This window comes from Malania oleifera, chromosome 8, assembly GCF_029873635.1.
Source record: "Malania oleifera isolate guangnan ecotype guangnan chromosome 8, ASM2987363v1, whole genome shotgun sequence".
NCBI classification, from domain to species: domain Eukaryota; kingdom Viridiplantae; phylum Streptophyta; class Magnoliopsida; order Santalales; family Ximeniaceae; genus Malania; species Malania oleifera.
In genome coordinates this window covers 57657300-57675713 of record NC_080424.1, presented here as the reverse complement: position 1 = coordinate 57675713, position 18414 = coordinate 57657300, and positions in this window count along the sequence as shown.

Genomic DNA, 18414 nt, shown 5'->3' with positions numbered 1-18414 from the left:
ACATTAGTCATCTGAAGTATATATAAATTCTGGAATTTTACTTTTAAATCACTTCTCTGCTGTGAATTAACCCAAGTTCTCTCCTAATATGTATAAATCTTTCTTCACATAGAGGTTTTGTAAAAATATCAGCCCATTGATCACTTGTACTTATAAATTCAAGAATTATATCTTCCTTTTGAACATGATCTCTCAAAAAATGATGTCTTATATCTATATGCTTAGTTCTTGAGTGTGAAATTGGATTCTTAGATATATTTATGGCACTTGTATTATCACACTTTATCGGAATTGTTTTATATTCTAAATTAAAATCCTTTACTTGTTGTTTCATATATAGGATTTGTGCACAACAACTTCCTGGGGCTACATATTCAGCTTCGGCAGTAGATAAAGCTATAGAATTTTGCTTCTTTGAAAACCATGACACCAATGAATGTCCTAGAAAGTGACATGTGCCACTTGTACTTTTTCTATCAATCTTACATCCAGCATAATCAGCATCAGAATAACTTATCATATTAAAATCCGTGTCCTTTGGATACCATAGCCCTAGATCAAGTGATCCTACCAAGTACCTAAGAATTTTTTTTACAACTGTTAAATGTGATTCCTTGGGGCTGATTGAAATCCAGCACACATACACACAGTAAACATAATATCCGGTCTACTAGCAGTTAAATATAATAGCCTACCAATAATTCCTCTATAGTGAGTGATGTCTACTTGCTTGCCTTTTTCATCTCTATCAAGAGTTGTAGTTGTACTCATAGGAGTTCCCATTGGTTTACTTTGTTCCATATCAAACTTTTTAAGCATATCCTTGATGTATTTAATTTGATTTATGAAAGTTCCATTTTTGGCTTGCTTTATTTGTAGTCCTAGAAAATAATTTAACTCCCCCATCATACTCATCTCAAATTCTTTTTGCATACATAAAGCAAAGTCTTGACATAAATCTTCATTTGTAGCTCCAAATATAATGTCATCCACATATATTTGAAAAATTAACATATCATTGTTTTTTTTTTTTTGATGAATAAAGTACTATCAACTTTTCCTCTTATAAATTCATTTTTAAGTAAAAATTTACTCAACCTCTCATACCAAGCTCGTGGAGCTTGTTTCAAATCATAGAGAGCCTTTGTCAATTTGAATACATGGTTTGGATTTTTAGAACTTTCAAAACCTGGAGGTTGTTTGACATAAACTTCTTCATTTATATATATCCATTTAAAAATGCACTTTTTACATCCATTTGATATAGCTTAAAATTCTTATGAACTGCATAAGCTAAAAACATCCTAATAGCTTCCATCCTAGCCACAGGTGCAAATGTTTCATCATAATCAATTCCTTCTTCTTGATTATACCCTTGAGCTACTAGCCAAGCTTTAACTCTTATAACAACTCCATTTTCATCCTTCTTGTTTTTGAACACCCATTTAGTTCCTATAATTGATTTATCTTTAGGTTTTGGTATAAGTTCCCATACTTGACTTCTTTCAAACTGATTTAATTCCTCTTGCATTGCTATAATCCAAGAATCATCATTTAAAGCATCTTCAATATTTTTAGGTTCATCTTGGGAAAAAAATGCATAATGATTACAAATATTCTTTAGTGAGGCCCTCGTTGTTATCCCTTTTGATGTTTCACCCAGTATTTTTTCTTTTGGATGATTTTTGTTATATTTCCATTCTTTAGGAAGATTTAGATTTTCTTCAAAGTTTTCATTTGAGGCAACATTATCCTTTTCTTCCTTTATTTCAATGTCTTTTTCTTTTTGAAGTATAACTTCTTTTTCATCATTCATGTCTTTGTTGTCTAAACTATTTGTTTCATAAAAAGTTATATGAATTGATTCCATGATTGTAGAAGTTCTTTTGTTAAAAATCCTATAAGCTTTACTACTTGTAGAATAACCTAAGAAGATACCTTCATCTGATTTTGCATCAAATTTTCCTAGATCATCTTTAGTATATAATATGAAGCATTTACAACCAAAAACATGAAAGTAGAAAATATTAGGTTTTCTATCTTTCCAAAGTTCATAAGGTGTTTTATCTATTTTTGATCTCATTGATACCCTATTTATAATATAGCATGCTGTTTTACAACTTCTGCCCAAAAGTATTTAGGCAAATTATTTTCATTTAGCATTGCTCTTGCCATTTCTTGTAAAGTTCTGTTTTTTCGTTCAACAACTCCATTTTGTTGTGGAGTTCTAGGTGCTGAAAAATTATGAGTTATTCCATGTTCATTACAAAATTTATCAACTTCCTTATTTTTAAATTGTCTTCCTTGGTCACTTCTAAAACTTGTTACATTGTAACCTTTCTCATTTTGTAATTTCTTACATAAGTTTATTAATTGGTTACATGCTTCATCTTACTGCCCGATCATCTTTTCAAAGTTTTCTTTTCCTTCTTTTCCTTTGGTAAAATCATAGCTAATCTTTTCTTTATCCTCAATTTCCTTTTTGAGTTCATTTATTTTTAAATCTTTCTTATTTAAGCCTTCTTTATGAGATTTATCTAACTCTTGTTTTACTACATTTAATTCTTCTTCCAACTGCTTATTATAAGTATGTCTTTCTTCTTTAATAACTTTGAATGACTCAAGTTGCTTTACTAGCTCTTGATTTTGATCTTTCAAAATCATGTTTCTTTTAGACACTTTTATAAATCTTTTATGGAGTGAGAATAACTCAGTTTGTAATTCCTTATAAGAGGGCAAGCTATCACATTACTCATCACAAGACTCATTTTGAGATTCAGATGAAGAGTAATAAGAATTTACCTCTTCATTGTTTGCCATGAAGCATATATTCGCCATCTCCTGTTCACTTGATTCAATTTCAGTTTTGCTGGAGCTCAAGTCATCCCAAGTAGCTTTCATTGCTTTCTTCTTTTTCTTCTTGTCTTTCTTGAATGATGGACAATCTGGTTTGACATGTCCTGGCTTTTTGTAATGATAACAAATTGGTAGATCATTCTTACCTTTACTTTCTTTCTTACTTGTCTCTCCTTTTTCAGTTTTCTTTTTATTAAACTTTCTAGGAAACCTTTTATTTCTTCTAAAAAATTTTCCTAGTCTCTTAGTAATAAAAGCCAGCTCATCTTGATCTAAGTCACTTGTTTCACTTTCTTCTTCACTAGTACTATGGCTAGATGCTTTTAGAGCTATAGATCTTTTATGCTTAGATTCAGAATTTCTTTCCCTCAATGCCATTTCATACGTGGGAAGTGAACCTATATGTTCATCTAATGAAGTAGTATTTAAATTTCTCCCTTTTGTGATAGCTGTGGCCTTTGGTTCCCAAATAGAAGGTAGGTCTCTTAGAATTTTTCTGATCATTTCATAAGTAGTATAGGTTTTTCCTAAGGCACTTAAGGAATTTATTATGTGAGTAAACCTAGTGTACATGCTTGATATGGTTTCATCAGAATTCATTTTGAAAGCTTTGTATTCACTTGTTAACATGTCTATCCTGTTATCTCTAACATCAACGGTTCCTTCATAAGTTACTTCTAGTTTATCCCAAATTTTTTTAGCTATTTTGTAGGCCATGACTCGGTTAAACTCATTAGTATCCAATGCACAATATAATGCATTTATAGCGCTTGCATTTATTTGAAGCATTTTATAGCCTAGGTTAGTCATATCTTTCTTTTCTTTTGGAATATGTTTTCCATCAACTATTTTAGTGGGGATAAGATTTCCATCCATGACTACTTCCCAAGCTTTCCAATCCATCTGTTGGAGATATATTTCCATTCTCTTTTTCCAGAAAGTATAATTGTGTCCACAAAAGATTGGTGGACGGGTTGAGGATTGGCCTTCACCAAAGGGTGCTACTCCAATATTTGCCATTTGATTTTTTATAGTTTTTTGTTAGGAATCTCTATAACTAGGCTCTGATACCAATTGAAATTAGGAATAGCTTCCCAATAGGGGGGGTGAATTGAAAACTTTTTATATTTTGATGTTTTTTTTTAATCCTTTTCTTTAGATACTGTATAAAACACAACAGATAATTTATAAACACTCCTTGGAATACTTGTAATCAAAATAAACAAGACAATCAATGAAACTAAAACAATTTAATCACTCAATTAAGGATGATATTGCTTTTGTTGATTGCCCTGTGAATATGTATAACCTGCTTTGAAATAACTTTTAGTATGTGCCTTACTTGATTGAAGATTTCCGCAGATTAACCAACGTACTCCCTTTTGGGTTTCCACAAACGGTTAATCGAAACGTACTTTCTAAATACCAAGAATCCTTATTTCTTTTTCTTTGAAACTTGTTTCCTGCACTTTGAAATCACACAACAAGTAAAGTATATAAAATAGAGAGAAAGACACAAGATTTTTACAAGGTTCAGCCTCAACACAACCTACGTCCTTGCCCTTGGCAAAATACCAAAGGTTTCCACTATATCAGTTCCGTTACCGGGTGGAACAACGCCTGTTTACAATCACTTCTTTGGTCAAGGTTAGAGCCCGCCTTCTCCAAACAATATGCCCTTGTTTGGTTAACGTTCCAACAGCCTCGAATCGTTCAAAATCTACAAGAGAAATATCAAAACCTGATGTACAAGAGAAGCTCACTCACAGAGCAGATTAGTATAGATAGGAACTATGTACTTCAAAAGATAAAATATCAAGAATGAAATAAACTTTTGAAGCTTTTCAAAGAATTCACCAAAATCCTTTTCTCCATATGAGAAAACAGTAGTTCTTCAGAATTTTGATGAACAAAAGATCAGAACAACAATACTTTCAGCTTTTCAGAAGATTGAGTAAGAGACTTTGAGAGCAAGAGAACTTTGAGAGAGTTTCAATGCTTGGGATAATTAATTTTGATTCACAAGAACCATATATTTATAGGCTTTCAAGTAGGTTCCCTTGTTGTAAGAGTTTCCTTAAAGAGTTTCCCAAGTTGTTAGAAAATTTGGGTTTCAAACGGCTATAATTTAAAAATAAGAATTTTAAAATTTTTGCCTGTTGAACAGTGTTCAGTTGACTGAAGTGTCGTGATCAGTTAACTGAAGTTCCTTAAACCCTTAAAAAATTGAACTGGACACAGGGTCAGTCAACTGAGGTTAGAGTTCAGATGACTGAAGTCGCAAGTTCAATTGACTGAAGTCATAAGTTCAGTCGTCTGAAGTTTCTTACTCTCCTTAAAAAATAAAATTGGATACAGGGTCAGTCATATGAAGTCAGGGTTCAGTTGTCTGATGTCGCAGGTTCAGTTGACTGAAGTCACAAGTTCAGTCGACTGAGCTCACTGCTGCAACTCTTTGCCTGTTCTGGAAATTCTTTAGTCAGCTAGACTTATTCTTCAGTCGACTGAAGTAATTCTTCAGATGTCTGAACTTAATGTTCAGTCAACTGAAGTCTCTACTTCAGTCATCTGAACTGAAAAGTTCAGTCAACTGATCTTTACTAAAATCTGTTTTATAAAAAAAACTTTCTTTAAAACTCTTTTGCTCTCTGATGAATTTAATAACTACTTAATTAAATAAGTCTTTAAACCTTGATAATCTCTTAGAAAAAGCTTCAAAATATATTTCAAAGATATTTTGCCTTTTGAAATACTTACAAATATGTTTCCTAGGCCTTAAGCTTGAGTTCTCTTAGCTCTTAAGATGTTTTAAACAATTTTCTTGAGCTTCAAATATATCAGACCCTCTATGAATCTTTGAGAAGATATCTTCATACTTGACTTATACTTATTCTTCTCTTAAACCATACTTGATCTAAATTTGAGCTTTGCTTTGAACCATACTTGATCCATATTTCCCGAAACATCAAAACTCAACCCTTTTCAAGTTAAATCATACTTTGTTTGTTATCACCAAAATCATTTCAAAGACCTTGTTAGGCCAACATTAAGTAACTAATTTTTTGTTTTTATGTCAAAACCATTTCCAACAATCATTTTTCTAGGATACAAAAACATGCAAAAGCCAATATTATCTTTGTTCCTTGTAATTTCATGATTGAGATCATCCAATAACACTTGATGCCATAAATGTTGACACTAGACTTAAGTGGTCTATTTATTCCCAACATGTTTGGTAACTTTTTTGAAAAACAAGTGAAGCGTAGAAAACAAATCAATGCAACTAGGAGCCACCATGTGTGAGAACAAGTCCTTGATTAAGTAAATGTAACTAGGAGTCATTACGTATAAGAACACCACTTGGATTAAAAGAACATAAACCAAAAACCACATATATGAAAATGACGTGGATTAAATGAATGCAACCAGGAGCCATTAAGTGTAAGAACACGACCTGGATTTAATGAATACAACTAGCAAGCATTATGTATAAGAACAAGACTTGGATTAAATGAATGCCTGACGTGGAAGAGCGTGATATAGATTAAATGCATACAAGGAAGAGCCACTATGTGTGAAAACACAACCTAGATTAATTGAATGCAACAATGAGTTATTACGTGTAAGAGCAAGGCCTGGACTAAATGGCTATACCAAGAGCAAAGACGTGTAAAAACAAAACCTAGATAAACGAATGCAACCAGGAGCTATTACGACTATAAAGCACGACGTGGATTAATTGAATGCAACATGGATCCATTATGTATAAGAATGCCATCTAGATTAAATGAATGCAACTAGGAACCGTTACGTCTAAGAACACTAGTTGGATTTAATGAATGTAACTAGGAGCCATTACGCATAAGAACATGACCCAAATTAAATGAATGCAACTGTAAGCCACTAAACATGACCTGGATTATATAAATGTTACTGGGAGCCATTATGTGCAAGAACATGACTTGGAATAAATGAATGCAAATTAGAAACTATTATCATGTACAAACATGACCTGGATTCAATGAATTTGTACTAGGAACCATTATGTGTGAGAACATGACCTGGATTAAAAGAATGCAACTAGGAGTCATTACGTATAAGAACATGACCTAAATTAAATAAATGCAACTGTAAGCCACTAAACATGACCTAGATTATTTGAATGTAACCGGGAGCCATTATGTGCAAGAACATAACCTGAATTAAATGAATGCAAATTAGAAGTTATTTTTGTGTATGAACACAACCTCGATTAAATCAATGCAACTAGGAGCCATTGCGTGTAAGAACACGACTAGGATTTAATGAATGTAAACAGGAGTTACGTATATGAAACAAGAGCTAGATTAAATGAATGCAACCAAGAGTCATCACGTGTAAGAACATGTCTTGAATTCAATGAATCCAACTAAGAACCATTATGTAAGAACAAGACTAGGAATAAATGAATGTAGCTAGGAGCTATTACATAAAAAGAACATGGCCCCATTAAATTAAATGAATGCAACTATAAGCCACTAAACACAACCTTTATTATATGAATGTAATCGGGAGCCATTATGTGCAAGAACGCCATCTGGATAAAATGAAAGCAAATTGGAAGCGACCTGGATTAATCCAATGCAACTAAGAGCCATTGCATGTAAGAATGTGACTAGGATTTAATGAATGCAACCAAAAGTTACGTGTATGAAACAAGACCTGAATTAAATGAATGCAACCAAGAGTCATCACGTGTAAGAACATGTCTTGGATTCAATGAACGCAACTAGGAACCATTACATATAAGAACACGACCTGAATTAAATGAATGCAATTAGAAGTCGTTATGTATAAGAACATGACTCAGTTTAAATGAATGCAACTATAAGCCACTAAACACATCATGGATTCAACCAATGCAACTAGAAGCTATTGCATGTAAAAACATGACTAGGATTTAATGAACGCAACAAAGAGTTAGTATATGAAATAAGACCTCAATTAAATGAATGCAACCAAGAGTCATCACTTGTAAGTTCATGTCTTGGATTCATTGAATGAAACTTGGATCCATTATGTCTAAGAACACAATCTGGTTAAATGAATAAGAGCTATTACGTGGAAGAACATTATCTCGTTTAAATGAATGCTACCAAGACCCATTACCTGCAAGAACATGAGGATTAAATGAATGTAACCCATAACATGGATTAAATGAATGCAACATTTTGCCATTACGTGTAAGAACATGGCCTGGATTAAATGGAAGCAAGCAGAAGCCATTACTTATAAGAACGCAGCTTGGATTAAATGACTCAAACCAAGGAGCCAATCTAACAACCTGATTTTTCATGCAATTATTTTTTTCTCATATATATATATATATATATATATATATATATATATATATATTGTAAAGTTTCACTACTTTGATACCTTGTAATATAATCCATAACATCATCACGGTCCAAGTGGGGACTGTGGAACTTGTATATCCATATTCTATCTATGTAGCGGAAAACAAAAATGCATATAACCACATTATATACAATACCAGATGTTTGTACTTCCCCAAAATATACATAAAAAATCTTACCCAAAATGCCCCCACTCGATCACCTAGGGACCACTCAAAAATGTCTCTCCCAAAATACTCACCCTATAGACTAGGTGGCACAAGATCCCCTCTATCTCTGTGCCTTATCTACTTGCCTATCTGGATCACCTGAAAAGTGATAAATTATTGGGATGAGACAACTCTCAGTAAGACGAAATATGCTATTACCAGTGTGTGACAGATGAGTTTGCATAACTATAATATCTGATTTAAAAGTACTGTATGCCGTAAACAATTGAGTCTGAGAAAACCCATATGAATAAAACATAGTATAACTCACACCTATGTTGCTTAACATAAACTATTTCTGAATATTCTATTCAAACATACTTTAAATATCTATAGGTATGACTGTTGTTTCTATATATCTAGATATATAGTAATAATAATTGAGAAAACTTCCTTGGATGGATAACTGAAAGTCCTGAATTAACCCATTATGACAAGGTTGTGTGGCCCGTAGTGGGGACTTAACACTGGTTGGCCAACCAAGATAAGTCAACTGAATTCTGATAGTCAGATCACCTTAACTGTAACTGACGGGGAGCCTGTCCACAACAAAGGCACGATCGATTGCTTAAAATCCACATACTATCTGAGATATGTGGTTGCACTCTGTACTGAAATAGCAACGGTACCGTGCTATGAAAACTGATATAATCCATAAGGGTCTGATACTATATATATATATATATATAACTAATATATCTATATTATTGATTAACCATGGTTGTACTTAATTGAAATAACCATAATGTTGTAATAAATTGATATGAATAAACTGATATATCTGAATGTTATGGTTCTGCAATCTGAATAACATGGTTTACTCAAATTGAATTTCATATTTCTGTATAAGTTGTAAAATCATATTCTGTATAAATCATAATTCTAGCTAACACTGCATATCGTGCTTTCTGTATGAACTGTATAATTACATAAATTTTGATAATATGAAAGCTGTATAAATTCTGTACTATACTGATAAATTTCTCATGCCACACAATTAATTAAATAAAATACATATGTTGAAATATGTAGAACTATATAATGTCTTTACTTTGAAAACACCCATAATCATATATCATATTTTACTAATAAATATTTCTAAATCAGCTGGCATAGCATATTTCCCTTACTTATCTAACTGGGAGGCTTGCATCCAATTCAACGCTTACACCATCGGCGTACCAACCTCAAAATCCTGTAATTATATATATAAAAATTCCCCAGTAAAACACTGAATTTCCTAGAAAATCATCACACTCATATTTCCTGAACCTGCCTATTTGTAATTTCCTAAGCTATATTTACCTGGGCTCTTGGAAAAATATCCACTGGGGTCCTCAACCCATGCCTGCAGGGTCCCAAAAACACCCTAATCCTAAAATCATAACATCCTAATTTTACTTCAAAAAATGCTAGTATATTCTCATACAACACAAAATCTAGGTTTAGACAAACCTGAAAATACTGGAAATACCTAAATAATCTAGTTACCTTGATTTTGGTTGGTACCCAAGTTGGTCTAACCAACAATCTACTCTAGCTGACTTGTAGAGAATCTTCCTAGGATCAATGTGGCAGCTTCCAATCATCGAATTGGGGAAGAATGGAGCCAAAATTCTAGAATGAAGCTAGAGGAGCCATCTTAGAGAGAGAAAATTTGAAGAGAAGATTATTTTTCTCGCAAAATCCCAAATTTGGCATATTTATAGAGTGTTGTCCATATGGCCTCATCGACGAGTCACAACACCTCATCGACAAGTCCAAGAAGGAGGTTCGTCAATGAATACATAACCCTCGTCGACGAGTTTTAGGCCCTGAAATCAGCCCTCTCGATAAGTTCTCATCGACGAGAGACGTGTCCACGTCGACATGCCTAAGAAGACTGCTTGTTGACGAATGCTCTGCATTCGTCGACGAGACCCTGCCGAGTCCCCCCTTTGAAATTTCCTTTTCTCTCCTTGATTTTATTATTCCATTGCTATAATTCCCCGAGTCTCTATATTCTCCCCTACTTATAAAATTTTATACTTGAAATTTTCTATCTGTTCTATACACCATCCTCTAAGGAAAAATGGGCTACTTATTTTATTAGTTACCCTCACTTATGGTGGAGGAACACCATGATTACCTATACGGTTCTGGGAGATTACAAACAAACTCATAAAAGAAAATTCTCCCCAAACCAAAGCACTATCTTATCCTATAATCTAAAATACAACCATAAATTTCTATACTGAATAAAGCAAAAATGACTTTATTTAAATAATAATGATTAATACTGTACCTCACTAAACAAGTGTGGGTATTTCGGTCTAATTCCCTCCTTAAGTTCCCATGAGGCTTCCTCTATGACATGATTCCTCCACTGGACTTTTACTAACTGAATTTTTTTGGTGTGCAATTCCTGTTCCTTTCTATTTAAGATCTGCACCAGTGTCTCCTTATATGTTAGTGAATCTCTAAGCTTTATCTCTGCATTACTAATTATGTGGGAAGGGTTTGAGACGTATTTTCTTAGCATGGAAACATGAAATACATCATGTATTCTAGATAGGGCTGGTGGTAGAGCTAGCTTGTAGGCAACTGACCCCACCCTCTCAAGTATTTCAAATCGGCCAATATACCTAAGACTCAGCTTACTCTTCTTCCCAAACCTCACCACTCCTCTCAGGGGAGCTACCTTCAAAAATACCTGATCTCCTACATCAAACTCTAACTCCTGGAAGTGAGTATCTACGTAACTTTTCTACCGACTCTGAGCTGTACTGATTTTGTCTTTAATAAGTTGGACTTTATCGTATGCCTGCTACACCAATTCTGGTCCCAAAACTAGCATTTCTCCCACTTCTTCCCAATATAATGGAGAAGAGAATCTCCTACCATATAAAGCCTCGTAAGGTGCCATATCGATGTTGGTTTAGTAGCTGTTATTTTAGGCAAACTCAACCAGTGGCATATACTGGGTCCATTTACCCTCGAAATCTAGCACACAAGCTCGCAACATATCCTCGAGTATTTGAATCGTCCTCTCTATCTGTCCATCTGTATGATGATGAAAGTTGTGCTGAATGATAATTGTGACCCCATAGCCTCCTGAAAGTTTTTCCAAAATCGTGACACAAATCAGGGGTCATGGCCTAAGACTATGGATATTGACACACCATACGAGTGAACTATCTCCTGAATGTACAACTCTGCTAGCCTGTCCATAAAATAGTTGACTTTGATAGGGATGAAGTGAACAGTCTTCGTCAGTTGATCTATGACCATCCAAATAGAGTTTTGTCCCTGCCGTGTTGGTGATAGCCATGTTACAAAGTCCATGGAGACGTGATCCCATTTCCACTCAGGGATGTGGAGTGGTTGCAACTGTCCTATCGGCCTTTGGTGCTTAGCCTTCACCTGTTGGCACATCAAACACTGCTCTATGAATTTAGTTATCTCCCTTTTCATACCACTCTACCAAAATGATTCCCGAAGATCTTGATGCATTTTTGTGCTGCCCAGATGCATAGTGTAAAGGGATCTATGAGCCTTCTTTAAGATTGTCCTCTTGATTTCGGCGTCTGTAGGAATGCATAGCCTAGTATGGAACCTCAGTGCCCCATCATTTGAAATACTAAACTCTTCCCCTTGTCCATCTTATACTTTCTCTATCAGCTCTACTAACTTCACATCATTCCTCTAGGCAACTTTAATCCTCTCTTACATAGTAGGTTGCAACACCAGATTGGAAATAAATACCTAGTGTTCATCCTCTACTATCTCTACCTCGAGTCTCTCTTGATCCATTAGGATCGGATGCAAAATCTCCACCGTCAAAAACTCTGCCCCCACTGATTTCTGGCTCAATGCATCAGCCACCACATTTGCCTTCCTTGGGTGGTAGCTGATAGTGTAGTCATAATCTTTAATGAGCTCTAGCCACCTCCTCTGCCTCATATTCAACTCTTTTTGGGTGAAGAAATACTTCAAACTTTTGTGGTCCTTGAATATTTCACATTTTTCCTATATACAGATAATGCCTCTAGATCTTAAAAGCATACACCATTGCAGCTAATTTTAAATCATGCACAGGATATTTCTTTTCATATTCTTTAAGTTGCCTGGATGCATAAGGAACATCTCTCCTGTGCTGCATCAACACGCACCCAAGTCCCCTCTGGGACGCATAATTGTATATGACAAATTCATACTCTCTTGATGGAATAGCTAACACCGGAGCAGGAACGAGCCACTACTTCAATTCCTAGAAGCTTTACTCACACTCATCAAACCATTCAAACCTCATATTCTTCCTTGTGAGTCGTGTCAAGGGACATGATATTCTGGAAAAGCCATCTACAAAGCACTGGTAATACCCTGCCAGACTTAGAAAACTCCTAATCTTCTAAATATTCCTCAGCCTCAGCCAATTTACCACTGCTTCTATCTTACCTGGATAAACTAATATGTCATTCTTGGAGATCACATGCCCTAGAAAGGAGAATTCACATTTCTTAAATTTTGCATACAACTTCCTTTCTCTCAATATCTGCAACACCAGCCTCAAATGATGCTCGTGCTCCTCCAAACTCTTCAAGTATACCAGTATATCATTTATAAAAATCACAATGAACTGATCCAGATACTGATGAAACACTCGATTCATCAGGTCCATGAATGCAGCCAGTGCATTAGCCAGACCAAATGGCATAATTAGAAACTCATAATGTCCATATCTAGTCTTGAAAGCTGTATTTGAAACATCCTCTGCTTTAACTTTCACTTGGTGGTAATCTGACCGGAGGTCAATCTTAGAATGGACCTGGGTCTCTTGGAGTTGATTAGATTGGTCGTCGATTTTAGGAAGAGGGTATTTATTCTTGATTATAACTTTGTTTATCTCTCTGTAACCAACACACATCCTCATGGTCCCATCCTTCTTTTTCATGAACAAAATTGGTGCTCCCTAGGGCGACACGTCGGGCCTGATAAAACCTTTATCCAACAAATCTTGTAACTGGTCTTTCAATTCTTTCAATTCATCTAGAGCCATTATGTAAGGTGCTTTAGATATTGGTGTCGTCCCTAGAAGTTGATCAATTTCAAATTCAATCTCCCGATCTGGTGGTAAGCCAGGTAACTCCTTTGGAAAAACATCTGGAAATTCTTTTACCACTGAAATGTCAGCTTGTTTCAGTTCTTCTTTTGGTAGCTTCTTTATGTAAGCAACATATTCCTAACAACCACCCTAAAGTAGCCTCCTCCCTTGAATAGCCGATACTAACTATGGTGAGACACGCACACGCGAACCCATAAACCTGAATTCTTGCTTACCGTGGGGTCTGAAGATCACCTCTTTTTGATGGCAATTAGTGCTGACGAAATTAGCTACCAGCTTATCCATACCCAATATCACATCAAACCCCTACATGCCTAACTCCACAAGATCGGCTGGTAACACTTTTTCTTGAACACCCACTGGATAGTTTCTAAGTACTATCCTACATCTCAGTACTGATCCAATCGGTATAGCTACTGACAACTCAACATCTAATAACTATGCCTCGACCCCGGATCCTTTAACATATCCCAACGACACAAAGGAATGGGTGGCACTTGAGTAAAATAAAATAGTAGCTTTATATGGTAAATTAATAAGTGTACATGTAATAACATCTTCAGCAGCCTCGGTGTCTCCCGGCGTCAAAGCATAAACCCTTGCCGAAGATGCGTTCCTTTGCTGGCCTCCACGGGGTGCCTGACCACCCCAAAAAGGTCTGGGAGTTGGTGAGTGGATCGATAGTCCTGGACATTCTCGTGCCATATGGTCGAGTCTCCCACAATGATAGCAGACATCTTTCCTTACTTAGCACTCTCCCGGATGTTTCTTCCTACACGTCTGACACACAGGGTAGGTGACGCACACCCTGATTCTCGCGATGTCCCATCATCTGCCTCTAACCTCCACTATATCATTTTCCTCTCCATGGGCCTCAGCTAGAACCAATCTGAAAACCTGAGGGAACAGGCCTTTTCTTTTCGTTTGATGTTCCTACATCTCCTTGATTTCTCTCCTCTACTATGGTGGTCCTATCTACTAACTCAGAGAAATCTTGTACCTTAAGAACTGGCACCTGTTTATAAATGTCCCATCTCAAATCCCTTTTGAACATCTTGGCCTTCTTAGCTTCATCTAGGATGATATAAGGGCAACAGTATGAAAACTTAACGAATTTTGTCACATACCTCTAAATTGTCATCTGTCCCTGGGACAAATTCATAAACTCATGTACTTTAGCCTTTCTAATAGTGGTGGGAAAATATCTATCAAAGAATATATCTCTGAACCGACTTCAGGTCATAACCACCGGTATGGGTCTCTGCTCCTCCAATAAACTCATAGCGGTCCACCACCTCTTGGCTTCGCAGGTCAATTTTATATGCAACATATAGGACCCACTGCTCATTGGTGCACTAGAGCACCGTTAGAATTTTCTCGATCTCCTGCATCTATCTCTCAGCAACTGCAAGATCGACTCCTCCTGTAAATGCTAGAGGATTCATTTTCATGAACATTCCTATGGTACAACCCGAGCTTGTAGTCGGGCCTCCCTACACCTTGGAGCTCCTAGCAATCTCAGCCATAACTAGCTGAGCTATGTTTCGCAAAACAACGTCTGAATCATCTCCGCCTGCCCTCAAGGGTCCTACGCCCTCATTACCACTAGCGTGGGTATTGCTATTCCCTAGGTCCATCCTGAAAAGACAATGACCATGGTTTAAGGACCCTTTCTCCATACATATCAATATATTTCATCAATCTAAAATCCCATATCTTCAATTAGCTTATCACCTCTAATAATTCAGGATTCAATCCAGCAATTTAGACACACAACCAGATATTAGTTTACTATGGCTTTCCTGAAATTGTCACCCCAAGAAAGACATAGAAATCACCACGAAAATCTTGTACCTAGACTACAAAAAAAAACTCAAATCCTTTTCCTATACTCTAGTATTGTTTCCGCTGTACTCTAAATTCTACAGAACCTAGCAACCTAGGCTTTGATACCAAATTATAACGACCTAATTTTTCATGTCTTTTTATTTTTTTTTCTTATATAATTTTTCATGTCTTGTAAAGTTTCACTCCTCTGATACCATGCAATATAATCCATAACATCATCACGGTCCAACTGTAATATAATTCATAACATCATCATGGTTCAAGTGGGGACTGTGGAACCTATATATCCATATTCTACCTAGGCAGCAAAAAACAAAAATGCATATAACCACATTATATACAATGCCAGATGTCAATACTTCCCCAAAATAACATACAAAATCTTACCCAAAATGCCCCACCCAATCACCTAGGGACCACTCAAAAATGTCTCTCCCAAAATACTCACCCTATAGATTAGGCGGCACAAGATCCCCTTTATCTCTGTGCCTAATCTGCTCGTTTACCTGAATCACCTGAAAAGTGATAAATTACTGGGATGAGACAACTCTCAGTAAGACAAAATATGCTATTACCAGTGTGTGGCAGATGAGTTTGCATAACTGCAATATTTGATTTAAAAGTACTGTATGTCGTAAATAACTGCGTCTGAGAAAACACATATCAATAAAACACAGTATAACTCACACCTATGTTACTTAACATAAACTGTTTCTGAATAGTCTATTCAAACATACTTTTAATATCTATAGGTACGACTGCTATTTCTATAAATCTAGATATATGGTAATAATAATTGAGAAAACTTCCCTAGATAGATAACTGAAAGTCATGAATTAACCCCTCATGACAGGGTTGTGCGGCCCATAGGTGAGACTTAACACTAGTTTACCGACCAGGATAAGTCAATTGAACTCGGATAGTCAGATAACCTCAATCGTAATTGACGGGGAGCCTGTCCACAACAAAGGCACGATCGACTGCTGAAAATACATATACTATCTGAGATATATGGTTGCACTCTGTACTGAAATAACAATGGTATCGTGCTTTGAAAACTGATATGATCCATAAGGGTCCGATACTCTATATATATATAACTGATATATCTATATTGATGATTAACCATGATTCTACTTAACTGAAATAACCATAAGGTTGTAATGAATTGATTTGAACAAATTGATATATTTGAATGTTATGGTTCTACAATATGAATATCATGGTTTACTGAAATTGAATTTCACATTTCTTTATAAGCTGTAAAATCATATTCTATATAAATCATAGTTCTGGCAAATACTACATATCGTGCTTTCTATATAAACTGCATAATCATGGTATTGAGAAAACTAAATATTTTAACTATGTAAAATTACATAAATTTTGATAACATAAAAGCTGTATAAATTCTGTACTATATTGATAAATTTCTCATACAACACAATTAATTAAACAAAATACATATACTGAAATATGTAGAACTATATAATTTTCTTACTCTTAAAACACCACAATCATATATCATATTTTACTAGTAAATATTTCTAAATCAGTTGGCATAGCATATTTCCCTTACTTATCTGATTGGGAAGCTTGCCTCCAATTCAACCCTCATGCCATTGGCATACCAACATCAAAATCCTATAATTATATATATACACACACACACACATATATACAAATTCCCCAGTAAAACACTAAATTTCCTAGAAAATCATGACACTCATAATTCCTGAACCTGCCTATTCGTAATTTCCTAAACTATAATTTACTTGGGCTCCTAGAAAAATATCTACTGGGGTCCTTAGCCCTTGCTTGCAAGGTCCCACAAACACCATAACCCTGAAATCATGACATCCTAATTTTACTCTAAAAAACACTAGTATATTCTCATACAACAAAAAATTTGTGCTTAGACAAACTTGGTAACACTGGAAATACCTAAATAATCTACTTACCTTGATTTTGGGTTGGTGACAAAGTTAGCCTAACCAATAATCTACTTCGACAGACTTGTAGAGAATCTTCCCAGGATCAATGTGGCAACTTCTGATTGTCGAACTGGGGAAGAACGGAGTCAAAATTCTAGAGTGAAGGTAGAGGAGTTGTCTTAGAGAGAGAAAATTTGATAAGAAAATGATTTTTCTTGCAAAATCCCAAATTTGGAATATTTGTAAAGTGCAGTTCACGTGGCCTCGTCGACGAGCCGCGACACTTCATCGATGAGTCCAAGAAGGAGGTTCCTCAATGAACACATAACCCTCGTCAATGAATTTCAGGCCCTGAAATCAGCCCTCTCAGTAAGTTCTCATCGACAAGACGCATGTCCATGTTGACATGCCCAAGAAGACTACTCGTCGAAGAACGCTTTGTGTTCATCGACGAGAACCTGCTGAGTCCCCCCTTTGAAATTTCCTTTCCTCTCCTTCCTTTTATTTTTCAATTGCTATAATCCCCCGGGTCTCTATAGCCAATACATGTTAGAACACTACTTGGATTAAATGCATGCAACCAGGAGTCATCACGTGTATGGACATGGCCTTGGTTAAATGAATGCAACCAGGGGCACTACTTAGAGCCATTATGTTTTGGAACACTACTTGGATGAAATGCATGCAATCAGGAGTCATTATGTGCATGGACACGACCTAGGTTAAATGAATGCAATGAGGAGCCATTAGGAATGAGAACAAGTCTTGGATTAAATGCAACTTGGAGCCATAAGATATAAAAACACCATTTGGATTAAAAGAACATAACTAGGAGCCATTACATATAAGAACACGACATCGATTTGAATGTAACCAAGGATCATTACGTATAAGAACACAACCTAGATTTAATGAATGCAACCAGGGGTTATTACCTATAAGAACACGACTTGAATTTAATGCAATTAGGAAGCATTACGTGTAAGTACATAACTTGGAGGATGCATGGAATACGAGAGCATGCCCTAGATTAAATGAATGCATGGCATACAAGGGAGTGACCT